The 13,256-nt window shown below is 53.6% G+C and overlaps 1 long non-coding RNA gene across 7 annotated transcripts in view; it reads right to left on the minus strand.

Moving 5' to 3' along the window:
- Positions 1-6,293: 6,293 nt before the first annotated feature.
- Positions 6,294-13,256, minus strand: part of LOC105853450 — a 136,841-nt gene continuing 129,878 nt past the window's right edge. For all 7 annotated transcript variants that reach the window (XR_001145302.1, XR_001145303.1, XR_001145307.1 and 4 more), the window contains one exon: positions 6,294-6,677. This is a non-coding gene — a long non-coding RNA (uncharacterized LOC105853450). The remainder of the gene's footprint in view (positions 6,678-13,256) is intronic.

The following is a 13,256-nucleotide window of genomic DNA, read 5'->3' on the forward strand; positions in this document are numbered from 1 at the left end:
GCAGCATGCAAGGTATCAGCTAGCTGTGCTCCTGCAAGCCGCTGCAGGAAGGCCGCTCCTCTCAGCCCAGTCACTCGCACCCTGAAAAGAGCCCAGTTCCCTGCAGTTGCTGCATTTCTTGGCTGGCAGGCAATCAAGGGTCAGCTCGAGCAACGACAGGCTCTGCCCAGCACATGCAGCTCAGGGTGCTGCCCACCCCGGAAAGGGAGCAGCCTGACCAAAGAGCGCACTCAGACCCTCCAGCCCTGGTGCTCGGGTCACCACGCGCGCGGCCTGCCTGCTGCGTGGGAAGCGTGCGGGCGCTGGGCACGCCTCCCCGCAACACGAGCTGAGCGGTGACCGGGTACGTGAATCTACGCCAGTGAGAGGTAACAGCGAGAGAACTGGACACTGCAGGGAAGTCGCGTGCACCGGCCGAGGTGACCCCATCGGTCCCAGCTACAGCGGCCCCTCTGGGTCATGATACGTGATGGACACGGGGCTGCGTGGACACAGCTGTCTACTGCACATCCAGCTGTCTACATGCACTAGTTCTAGGGCCTCGTGAGCAGAACAAAGTCATGTATGGGCCAGCGAGTGAAAATGTGGTCCGAGGCCCAGGAACCTTGACTGCACCTCTGCAGGGGCCATGACTGAGCTGACCACATGGAGCGACACCATGGCAAAGGAGGGTCTCAATGAGATTGTCTTCCAAATTCTCTCCACCCTCCCCACCACCACAGACCCCAAGCCGCAAGTTCTGGGGACAGGGATTGTGACTTGCTCGCGACATCTGTATCCTGAACACCCAGGGCAGACTCCACCATAGAGTGCCGCCCGACTGCTGACCTCAGGGTGGGGACAGGCCCGGCAGAGCAGGAAGGGTGGAGACGGACACCTCCATGCTTCCCCACCAGGGTCGGGGGTGTGGCCCTGAACCTCCCATCTTCTGTGGCCTCAGGATCCTCTTCCAGAGAATGAAACTCAAGCCAGCCCGCCCCAGCTGTTGAGGGATCCAGCGATCTGCTCTAAGCATGCACTTGTCCTTGGCCCCAGTGAACAACAAAGATGCTCTTATTGTTCTGGGAGACTTCCAAAGAACAGGATCCTTTTTCTTTTTCAGGAAACATACCTAGGCTTGATCAGACTCCTTATCAAAAACCCCTTTCCATACGCTCAACCTAACCCCTTGTATTTCTGCTGCATTCTCAGGGAGAGCATCTGGGAAGGGCGGGCCAGTAGCCACCCGGTCCAGCAAGAAGCCATCGTGGGCCTGAGACTCATGGGTATTTCTTGGCCAAGGCATACACAGGAAGGGCACTGACCTCCCCACGCTGTCCCAAGCCCAGTGGTAAGCATGGCATCCATTTAGCAGTTTGCAAATGAGCTGGTGAAGAAAACAAAAAGTGAATAACCCTGTAGGTGATGAAACATGAACAAAGAGCATTAGGGGGAGTCCCAGATAGTGAGGGGCAGGGCACTTGAGGGCACAGGAACCCACCTCGAGTCCTGGCGCCTCACTAGTGGGGATATTGAGGGCAGCCAGGGCCCGACGGAAGCCACTGGCCCCGCAAACTCAGGCCTGACCCTGGAGGTGGTGGCCAGCAGGGAGGGCTATGCCAGGTCCTCGCTGCTACCGAGAGCAAGATGCCCAGTTCTCGCCAGAAAATGCAAGCGAGGTGATGCTCGGTCACTTCCCGGGACAGTTTAAAATGTGGGTGCCGTCCCAACCTGCCCCTGTGCCGTGAAGGGCTTCCTGGTCCTTCACGGGCGGGGTGGTGAGCAAGCAATGGCTGGGCCCCCTGTGGACCGCTGGTGAGAAACAGGCCTCTTTAGTCTTGTGCTACTAACCCACTGGGGTTCACTTGTCACAGCACCGAGTTACCTGACTACAAAATCCCTCTTTTTCTTTTCTTCATTGGATGAGGAGCCGGAGGCTCAAAGGGGCAGATTAAAGCCAGAAGGGTGAGTCGGTGTTAATGATGCCCAGCTCCTCAGCAAGTCCCTATGATCAGAACAGCTGCCGGGCCAGCAGAGGTGCCAGATGATGGGGTCGGGGGAAATACTCTGAAAAATACAAGGAAACAACCAAGATGCATTCTCTGTCAGCTTTCCTGTCCACGGACCCTTGTATTGACCAGGTCCTGTCCATGCAGAATTTCATTTTCAGGGAATCTCTTCTAGCAAGGAAATTTCTCATAGCAAGTGACTATGGAAACAGGCACCCTGACATGCACCAAGCCGTCACCTTAATGTGACACTAGGAAGCCTCCCCACCCCCACGCTCCCGTCCAGCTGTCCCCCCACCTGTATTCATCACCAACACCACCCACGGCAGACTGGGCCAGGCTACTTCACAGAAGGCAGAGTTACCAAAAACAAGAATGGCTTTGACAGGGCCCAGAGGAGCACGGGGCATCACAAAGCCCTCACTTCCCTGCTCGTAATTAGTCAGCACCGAGCACTGGTGAGCCCTCGACCTCTCGTTGTTCACCAGCAGCCATCACAGCAGCCGGGGTGGCCCACGCCCACGGGTGCCGAGACACCCGCCTTCCCAGCAGACCAGGGCCTTCTTATCTGTTCTACGCCAGCATTTGGCTGCATCCTTGGTATGTTTCCTCGAAATGAGTGGAGTCAAATGATGGCAGCACGAATACCAGGCATCTCCTGGGCCACAGCAATGGCTGCACCTTAATGCCGAGCGGGAAGGGACATGACTGCTGCCCAAGGCCATCCAGTGAGTGAGGTGAAGTAAGAGTGCCAGAAAAACAACTCACTCGGAAGGTGCAGATTCCCCTCAACAACTCGGCCCAGAGCAGGGCAACAAGCTCCTCGGGGCACGGCAGCGATAGGCCTCGCCAGAGCATCCCGGGGTCACGTCACACTTAGAGCTCCTGCATCATCTGTCTCCATCAAAGACCTAGTTCCCCAATGGGAGTGGACTATATGTCTTGGCCATTTCCCAGGACCCAGCAAGGGCTCAACAAGCACTTGTGGAATGGCCAGATCAGAGCAGAGACCCACACGTCCACTCTTACTCCACAGAGGGGCATGGAGTTGCCGTGATGTGTTTGTGCACAGGACGAAGCGGGGCCAGGAAGGAAACAGGACCATATTAAGCACACACACATGCGGGAGCCCCAGCCATCCACCCGGGCTGGTGGCCAGAGTGAGTTCACACAGCAGACCCCCGGGGAAAGTGGCATGACACCCCCACTTCACAGGAATAGAGGCAGAGGTCGGAGGGGATGCTGCCCTGGCCAAGATCCCAAGCTGGTCAGAGAGAGAATGGTGTGTCCTCAAATTGGGAGAGATGTAGGGAAAGAGAGGAAGCCATCAGGAAGCAACAGGACAACAGCACAGAACTGGAGAGCCTGGGAAGAACACAGTCTCTGGCTCAACACCTCATCCCATGGCCTGTGGCCCTGCGGACACCCACCTGCCCACACGGATGCCCATCCCCTGATTCTCAACCATCTGAACCGACTTTAAACACACCGAGCCTTCCATCGCTGCCCAGACCAATTAAATCTGGGGCAGGGAAAGGGGGCCAGATACTGAAACTTTTTGCAAAGTTCTCTTGCTAAGCAGAAGTAGATCCATTTCAGACACTGGGTGCCCACGATGCTGCCAAGCCTTCGTTATGTGTGCTGAGGAAAGCAGGGTGAATTACTTGCCCTCAAATTACCGTCTAAAGAAAGTCTCTTCTACACGTAAGAGGTCCCTACACCCTAAGACAGAGTAGGCCCCGAGCTACAGACAGGAAGCCCATGAGGGGGTCAGAGGCCAGAGCACCAAAAACCATGGACCTACAGTGTGACTTGACTCCTGGCAGAGGCACAAAGTTCAACTTCGTTGAAGCCCCGAATTTCTCTGTCCCAGGTCCCGGGCCCCCAGCTGCTGTGGCCATGAGCAGGGCAGGTGAATCAGCAGTGCTTGGGCACAGAAGCAAGACCCTTCACGGTGGCAGGTCACACAGGACTGCACCCTCACTGGACCACTTGTGCCAAGATGGGACTTCCCAAAGGAAGACGCTTCTGTCTGGCTTTATGGCCGGGCCACTGCGGCCACATGCTGAAGGCTGCCGTGGCCAGGGCCCGCACACTGATTATTCTGGAGAGCCTGGAGTCCTGAGAGCCCAGCCAGGGAGACCACGAGACCTGATCCGGTGCAGGCAGGAAGCAGTCGGGGCTGCGGTGGTCTGGGGACGGTGACTCACCCCCAACCCAGGTCTGGATGTCAGGTTAAGTCTTGCCAAGATTAAATCTGGCGAGGAGCCTGGCTACTGCACGGCTGCCCACTGTGCTGCCAGGCCCAGTCTGGGACTGGTGCCCTCACGTTAACCCAAGTGGCAAGAAGCTTCGAGACATTTATCTGCTAAGATAAAAACATCCACCTGGAGAAGCAGCATCTAAAAGCTGGATTCCAGCGGTCAATGGGAAATTGTTGCATTCACAAACCAGGAGTTGTCCAGAAGGCGCTGGAGGTGGAACACTGAGCTCTCTGAGAGGGGCTGGCCTCAAGGACCTGCAGGCTGCCTGAGCCTGGGGCACGGCAGCCCCGAACTGCCACCAGAGACAAAGACAACAGCACTCGCTCAGCCAAACTGCAACTCCTAGTTGGGGTTCCTGGCAACACCTAGCAAGGGGATCTTGTTGGACTTCAGATCACTTGCATCTTTTATCATCAGTTGACTGTTGACTTCCCAGAAATTATGCTGCATGAACTATGAGTCTTACTCAAATGTATTTCCAATGTTAGAATCTGACTAATGAGAAATGTAGAAAGACTGGGTACCAAACACCCCACGTAATCTAAGCATATTAATAGTGTACAGACTAAAATGGTTTATAATGATACTGCTTTAATACTAAAATACCTTAATACATGTATATGTTATATAAGTAGGTCAGTGCATTAAGCTAAAGTATTTAATGCTGATATTATTCTAAAATGATGCAAGCTCATTAAAGACACATTCTATGTTCACCATCCTCACCACACTGTGATTGTCACTGAGGATTCTGTCCATGGAGACACCATCCCAAAGCAAGGGAAAAGAACACGGAGGGGAGCTGGGAGGGAATAGTTTGAACCTACAAGGAAACAAAAGGAGATATACGATATACAGAAATCATCAAGACAATGAACCCCAAAATCAGTAAGGAAGGAGCAAGAGGAGAGGCCAGGTCTGCAGGAGCTAACTCCGCACACCGCCAGTGCCTGTGGGGTCGCACGGATTCGGGCCAGTTTCCTCACTGGGAAGGTGGCAGAGTGTGACCGTGACCTCGGGCAGGCTGCTCCAGGAGTCGGCACTCGTTGTGGCACACAGCAGGGCTTCGAGAGAGGTCACCTTTGCTCTTGCATCACCGAGTCCAGCAGTGTGTGCCGTGAAGCGGGAGAATGACCTCACACATGCAGTAAGTCCACCTACGTGCAGCCCAGTGGCCCTTGAATACCCCGGCGGGAGGGGAGGGGCTCGCACAGCGCTGGTGGGAGGCACCCGGCACGGCTGCAGGAATCAGCGCTCCTGCAAGCACCGAGAGGGCCACTCACCTTGAGACATTTCTAATTTGCAGGCATTTCCACATCGACTACTCTAATTACACACATAGTGCCCTGGGGAGCCCGAGCGGAGACGCATCGGGGTATTCTCCTTAGTTTTCAAGGGAGAACCACCACTATCTTCCTCGCACCGGGGTGAGACGAGTCCACTGGCGTCCCTGCTGCCCAGGGTGGACTGCAGGGCTGCCCACTACTGGTGGACCCTGACCCGAGGTGAGAGGGCAGGCCTGGAGGGGAAAGCCCAAGGGTCCCTGGGCCCTGCCTGTGCTGGCGGGATCTGGTGACACACACATGCGGGGGCCCAGACGTGCACCCCGCGCAAATCATAGCCTCATGCAATATTAGCAGATGCTCTGTTAAAAAGCACAACAAAACCACAAAGTCAAAGCCCCACTCTCGTACACCCTCCAATCACATTTCCCAGAAATGTCTGTTAACAGGAAATACAAGCCCTTCTCAGAATTTCTCCCATGTGCAGATAAAGACACATGCACTGTATCCTCCTGCCTTGTTTTCACCAAAGTGGGCAAATGCCACACGAGAACTTTGGATTAGTTTACCCATGTTACTGACACGGGCACCTTCCTCTGGGCATATATAAAATTTTCTCATTTGCATTTAATTCTCTCCTTTTATTCTGAAATAATTTCACACTTAAAGGAGTTGAAAGATAGCATGAATTGCTACTGTCTTGCAATTGCTCCGTAACGACATCATTATCAAATTGGAACATGACATTACCATCGATGTAACGTTATTGCTTTATTCAGAGACGTTATTCAAATTTCACCAAGAGTGGCTTTTTCTGCTCCAAAATCCTATAGGGTTACACAGTGCATCTGGTTCCCATCCCCTTGGTCTCTGTTAAGCTGGACTTACTCCTCCGTCACCTTGGCCTTGAAGACTACTGACCAGTTATCTTGGACAATGCCCCTCAGTTTAGGTTTCTCTGATGCTTCCACGTTATTAAACTCGGTCACAGGAACTGGTTACCGCAGGAGGGACTGCTGATCCCAGGGACAGGAAAAGCGAGAGCCTGGAACATTACATCCTTGGTGCCAATCAATGTCAAAAGATGGTGGTGAAGGTCAAAAGGACACAGACCAACTTGAAAGGCATCCCAGTGGCCAAATCTAGGAAAATCGGAGCAAAAAAAAAAAGTGGATTTGTGGGTTATAGATAACCAATATAATAAGAATCCATGAGTTCATACTGATACAAGCAATTGAATTTTTTCAATTGGGAAATAAATGGAAGCTGTTCCTTGTATGAGAATTTCCAATGAAAATGTGGAGGTGTGATGAAGTAAACAAACACAGCTGGCAAATACACAGCTTAACAGTTTCAAGCAAGACTGATCAATGAATGTTAAAATTGATCTGGGACAGACTGGGACAGGAAACCTAATATTTTTATCATCTCGAAGTATCTCCTGACATGATATTTAGTAATGGTTAAGGGGAAATAACTCTACAGAGGAAACCTGCAGTCACCCTCCTCCACCCAGTGGCCCAGGCCAGCCCCAGGTGATGACCCCAGCAGTATGACCCCACACATGACATCACCTTATTCTCGGGGACAGCCACGCCTGGCCCCATGGAGCACAGAGGAAGCCCTCGGGCTCGAGGATTCTGTCAGGGCTAAGGCGCCAATTCTTCTGGACCTTGTTCCACTATTTAGAAAGGATGGGCCCATTTGAAGCGAGACTGCTGGTACAGGGTGTGTGCCCCCCAAAACCAGGCACAATCCTGCCCATGCGTCCTTGGGTGAGGCTGGGGCAGCCCAGCACCCTGGGGGGCAGGAGACACCCCGTCCCTGCTGACCTCCATCTCATGCCAGGTGGTGTGCCGCAGCTGGGCAGATGCTGGAAGGATGACCCCGGAGTCAGCAGAGCAGCGTGAGACACACCTGGACAAGGAGAAGCCTTCTGAGGCTTAGCGAGGCCAGGCTGCAGGTCACGCCAGAGACACCAGCAGACTCTTGCGCAGGAGACAGCAGGGGAAAGACCCCAGGATTCGAAATTATCTACAGGGCGCCATTTCGATCTGCTCTTTGGGAGTGACTTGGGAGTGTGAACTCACACCAGCACCCCTGGCCTCAGCCCAGACTTCAGCGGTAAATCCTTATGGGTCTGAAACAATATGTGCTGTGAAGTTTCTTGGTCTGACTTGCTCTCACAGAACCACTTATCTCTCACAGATGTTCTTGTCTTTCACAAACCACTTCAGGTCACTTCGGGTAAATGTCATCACCCTGAGGAAAGCTTGTCTTCTTTATAAGTAACAAAGAGCAAGTAACCTGGCCAGGGACTGACAGACATGTAGCACTGGGAAGCCCCATCAGCGTTCATCTAGATAGCAGTCATTCTCCCTGTTTGTACCCTCCTACTCAGCAGGACTAAGACTGCACTGAGACCACGCACACCCAAGCCTGCATCTCCGCTCCATTCCGTGGCCCTCTGTGAGCACGGACCACTGAGACCTGTTTCCAGTGACGGCCTGCTGGGCCCTCGCCTGTGCTTACCAAGACCTTGCGTTAGGATCCATGCCCCACGGCACCTGCTCTGTGATTGCCCACCTCTGAGATGAAGGAGGGAGAGACGGGGCAGAAGGGCTCGCCTCTGGGTTCAGGGCCCCCTTCTCTGCCAACCAACGAGCCCAACACAATGACAGTCATTGACCAACTTCTGTATACAAGTTGGCGGGATTCCACAGATCTGCCTTCCTGGCTAGGCTGGGCTAGGCTGGGGCAACTCTATTGTGTGTAGAAAGAAAAGGGGGTATGCTCAAGTCCCACCCCAGCGTGACTGGACATGAGACAGGACTGTTATGGAGTAATTCAGGTGAGATGAGGTCTTGAGGGTTGAGCTCCGATCCTCAAGGATAAGGGTCCTTCGAAGAGACCCCACCGCACTGTCTGCTCTCCCTGCAGGAGGGGCAGGCCAGGAAGACAGCCTGGACCCGCTGACCCTGTGTTCCTGGCCTCCAGAAGTGTGAGCCAATAGCCTCCCGGTGTCCTTGACCACCTCGGTCAAGGATATCGAGGTGGTGTCTTGTTACAGCAGCCTCGGTAATGAGCACACACACCAATGCATCCGCACTGTGAACCAGGGGACGCTGTGAATAAGAAAAGGTCAAGGGGCTGCGTGGAGGGCAAGCCTCATGTACAAAGGTCGGTGTCTGAAGAATGACCATCAGCACGATGATGAGCCATGAGAATCCCACGTGGAGTCTGGTGGCCATCATCAATCCCACTGACCCTGGAGGCCATGAGCCTCGGGGTGGGGGTGACAGCGGGTTGCTGGGGTGCCTGGTGAGAAGGTGTTTTCAGACATCAATAGCAAGCAAAGGGGTGAATCCTGGCTGGTGGGGGTGCTGCTGCTTGGTTTTAGCTTAGGCAGCCACAGTCTGCAGACAGCAGTTCCCCATAGGCAGGAGATTCTGGGTCAAGTGGGGGCTGGGGTAAGTGCAAACGGTAGTGGGAAGTGCACTAACTCAGCCTTCTGCCGGGTTCTTCACAGAGGAAACCCCCCCGAAAAAGCACAGGGTCCACACCTCCCCTGATGGCTCATTTCCCCTGCCCAGTTTCTTGTGACGAGGCTGTTTCCACCCCTCCCAGCAGACAGGTTTACCCCTGAGCCCAAGGAGCCCGCCCCTCCAGGGCTGTTGTTCAGAGGAAAGCCCCAATGTCACCTCCACAAGCAGCAGGCTGGGGAAACGGGTTGTTGGCCAACCCCAGGGAGTGGCCTATGTTTGTGGGCATGGGAAAAGACAGCGAGGTGGGGGCAGGGTGCCAAACAGGGGCTGTGGGGCAGCCCAGCAAAGTGAAGGAGATACAGAAAAGCACTCTGCTGGCTATCAGGCTCAAATACGGGAAGAGGAAACATGCTAGTTGCTTTAACAGGAGGGAATTCAGATAAAGAATTAGCCATTTACAGAAAAGTCAAAAAGGGGTCCCCCAGGTCTGAGTAGTGGCACAGATGGAGCCTGGCAGGCCCTGAGGCTGGCTCCTGGAGTGTGGGACCGAGAAACCCTGTAAACTGGAAGCGAAAGTCACCATTGCCCCGGGATGAAGTGTTGATGTGGCAACAACATCAGGAACACGAATAATGGGAAGGGGCAGCCCCAAGCACCCAGCTTCCACTCTCTATTGGAGTAACTGAATCTGGCCTCGGGGGAGCTGGCCTTCAGGACGACAGCAGCAGCCACGGAGCTGCACCAGGGCAGCAGTCAAAACATTTACAAGCCACTAGTCAGGCCAGACCCTGGCAATCGGACAGGCCAGCATCCGGTCAGCATGCTCTCTGGGCAACACACACACCTCTGGGCTCTGGCCGCTGTGCCGGGCTCCCCTGCACTTCTGATCCTAAACCACACTGCCCCCGGGGCAAAGTCCAGTCTTCCCAGCCTGCCACGCTCTGCCCAGGTGGACTTCTGGACCTGTCCGCACATTACGTCCTCTCACCAATTAACACTGAAACACTTCAGTCTGTTCAAAATCCGACAGAGTGTGACAATGTATTAGAGTTAGGACTTCAGCATGAATTCATGGTTACTTGAATATGGGTGCAAGCAGTTGTGTAAGGATTTAGACAACACACGTGTTTTGTTTCTCTACTGGCTGAGAAAGTCCAGAAGCAGTGAAATTCCGGTACCATTGAGCACAACTAGCACCCCGATCTTGGTTTCTAACACCATTCTAAAAAAGGGTAAACAGGGCCTCCTAAGTGACACAGGAGCTATCAAGCTATCGCCAGCCACTGCTGGTGAGTTCAATCCCCAGCCAGGGGGTGACCCATATGGCACAGCAGACCTCTCCTGTCTCCCCACTGCTCCCCTCAACAGTGTATTTCAGCAGATCTGCCTGTTCTACTCCCCACTCTGTCTTTGGTGAATCCTCTCACCCTCCACACTGCTGGCCTGCACCCCAATTCTTGTATGCATAAATAAATCAAAATCCATCTTTAAAAAAGAATAAACAGAACCAGTCTCCTTGGAGAAATGGCTGATTCAAATCTGGGGCAGGAAAAAGAAAAGATGAGCCCAGAGCATCCTGTCATGTCAAAAGGAAAAGAAACGATGGCAGGTATCAAAGGGACACAGAAGCAAGGGAGAAGACAAAGGGCCAAAACTGGAAAAATTGGAACAACATAAAACTCATATTGGAGTATAAGCCAAAGTATAAAACAAATAACTACTCGTTCATGCATGTAAAAAAGGGGAGAAGACACAGACCTCCCAGAGACTCCTTTGTGTAGATTCCCTCCCCACTGGCCCCCAGCACTTTTTAAGTGGGTGCTGTACACAGTGGCATCCTTCCCGGTAATGAGGAGATCTGACTACTCCTCACGGCCAGCCGGTCTGGGTCAGCTGGTCAAGGTCAGCAGGTGCTGAGAAGTCCGGCAGAGTGTTCAGCCTGGACAGGCCATCACAAAAACGGCACTTGGCTTCTGTGCTTTCCTGCCCCAGCCCTCTGGCCAGTCTAGTGATGGAACAAACACCAGGCAAGTCTTCACAGACAAAAAATTAAAAGTGATCGGTGCACCTCTAAATTGTCAAGGTCATCAAAAAAGGACAGGAATGTTAACTGGCGCGGCCATTTTGGATTCTCTCTACTAAGTAATTATATATAGAAACAATCTCAGTTTCTGGGTATCTATCCAAAGAAGGGGAAAACTGTGCATGAATTATATGCTGCATGAAGTTGATCATGGCTTGATTTACAATAGCTGAGATATGGAGGCAACTAAATGCCCACTGATGGCAGACTGGATAGAGGAGAGGCAATGTCTCCACACGGGAGGCTACTCAGCTATACAGGAAGCCGAAATGCTGTCACCTGCAGTGACAGGGAAGGGATTTGGAGGCATTATGTAACGTAAACCAGAACTACCAAGACAAACATCAGGTGATTGCAGGTATGTGGTGATATAAGGAAACACAGTGGATAAACCAACAATTCAAAATAAAAAATCTAGTGGACATTGAGAACCAAAGCAAGGTTACAGGAGGTGAAGAAGACAAGACAGGTAGGAGAAAGGGTGGCGTGAAGGGGGAAAGGCAATCAAGGTCTGAGACAGCATCCCAGCCAAGAACACTCCAAGAGACACAATGGCCAATCGTAAAGGAGTCCTGGAAGAGGTCCCAGAACAGGAAAAGGGCATCAGGTTAAAACTAAGACAATTGGGGTGGGGGGTAGAATATGGCATGTCATTGATAATGATGCATCATCGATGGTGGTCATTAAGGTAATCACCACCCAGATGGAGGATGTTAGCAACAGGAAACTGGCTGGTGGATATATGAGACTGCTTAAACACACGTAGCAGCAGACTTTTGAATGGTTACATTTTTTAACGCTAAAGCTGTCCTAAAACTGAGCGTGCAGAGAGAGGCCTGGAAATGGAGGGAGAAGGGTAAACAATCACAATCCCGCAACAGTAACTCCACGCTGGGCATGTGCTCTGGCCTCTGATGGCCGTCCGGGCACGTGAGAGGACCGGCTGACAGGAGCTGTGTGAGCTGGGCACCCCAGCGCCGTCGGATCCCACCTGCTGAGCTGCAAAGGCCTGAAGCGGCAGCTCCGTGGTGACACCTGAGGTGGCGCACTGCAGGTATTTTAGGGAGCCAGGCAGTCACGTCGCTTGCTCCTCAGAACAGCACCTGCTGCAGAGAGGGAAGCTGAGGCCCAGAAGCTGCACAAGCCTTCCTCCAGCACAGGGCCTGAGATGGCCACGCCCAGGCTCCGGGGTCCTCCCTGGCTCGCCCACCTTGCCATCAGGGGCGGGCCGGGCACTCTGGGAGAAGCCCGTCACAGAAGGTGGCAGGCACATCAGCTGGCTTTTCTTAATTCTATTTGTATGAAACTTTCCCTGAACCCAACAGGCTAGGGGTCCCCCACCTGACCTTCCACGGGCGTGAAGCCGAGTGCCTGGGCTCTGCAGCAGCAGAGAAATGCCCAGAGGAGCCCTCGAGGGGGAGCTTCCCGAGATGCTGAAACATGCTGACTCTCCAGGTCGGCAGCTTCATGTCTAACCCCTAGATGCTCAGAGGGGGGTTTCTTCTGAAAGGGGCTGGCCAGAACCAGCTCTGGGGGGAGATTGACCAACCAGAGCAAGCATGACCTGGGGCAGAAGAATCTCAAGGGCCAGCAGACCCCCGGGGACAGGGCAAGCTCGCACTGGGGCTCCCACTGATTTCTTTACAAACTGAGGATAAAACCCACCAGATCACTAACATTTTCAGGTTCCCCAGGTCCTCTCTGCTGGACCCCGGGAACAGCAGAGAGGGAAGGGGAAGAATCGGAGAGAAACCAGTGCCCCGGGGTGCAGGTCACCTGGAGGAAACAGGAGGTAGCCAGGGAGAGGTGACGGGCCCAAGAGCACCTGGGCGCCGTGTCCCGGATGTGTGGCACGTACATCAGGCTGGCAAATGGTCCTCTCATTAGTCAAATCTTCTAAAGCTTCACCTGAAGTCAAAGAAAGCAGTGTGCAAAGACACACAGTGTGCGAAACACATTCCACAGGGAGGCTGCTCCACTCCCGGCCTGGGGACCTGGCCGACCCTCCTGTGCTCCGTGGGGCGCTTGGAGGCCGCATGGAGGTGCTGGGAACACCGGGCAAGGCTCTGGCGCGCTGCCTTCATCACCACACTCGACCCCCTTCACCGAGGACAGGACCTGAGTCCAGGGGCCAAGTAGATGCCTGGCTACTT

This window comes from Condylura cristata, unplaced genomic scaffold, assembly GCF_000260355.1.
Source record: "Condylura cristata isolate star-nosed mole 26May11 unplaced genomic scaffold, ConCri1.0 scaffold00009, whole genome shotgun sequence".
Lineage (NCBI taxonomy): Eukaryota > Metazoa > Chordata > Mammalia > Eulipotyphla > Talpidae > Condylura > Condylura cristata.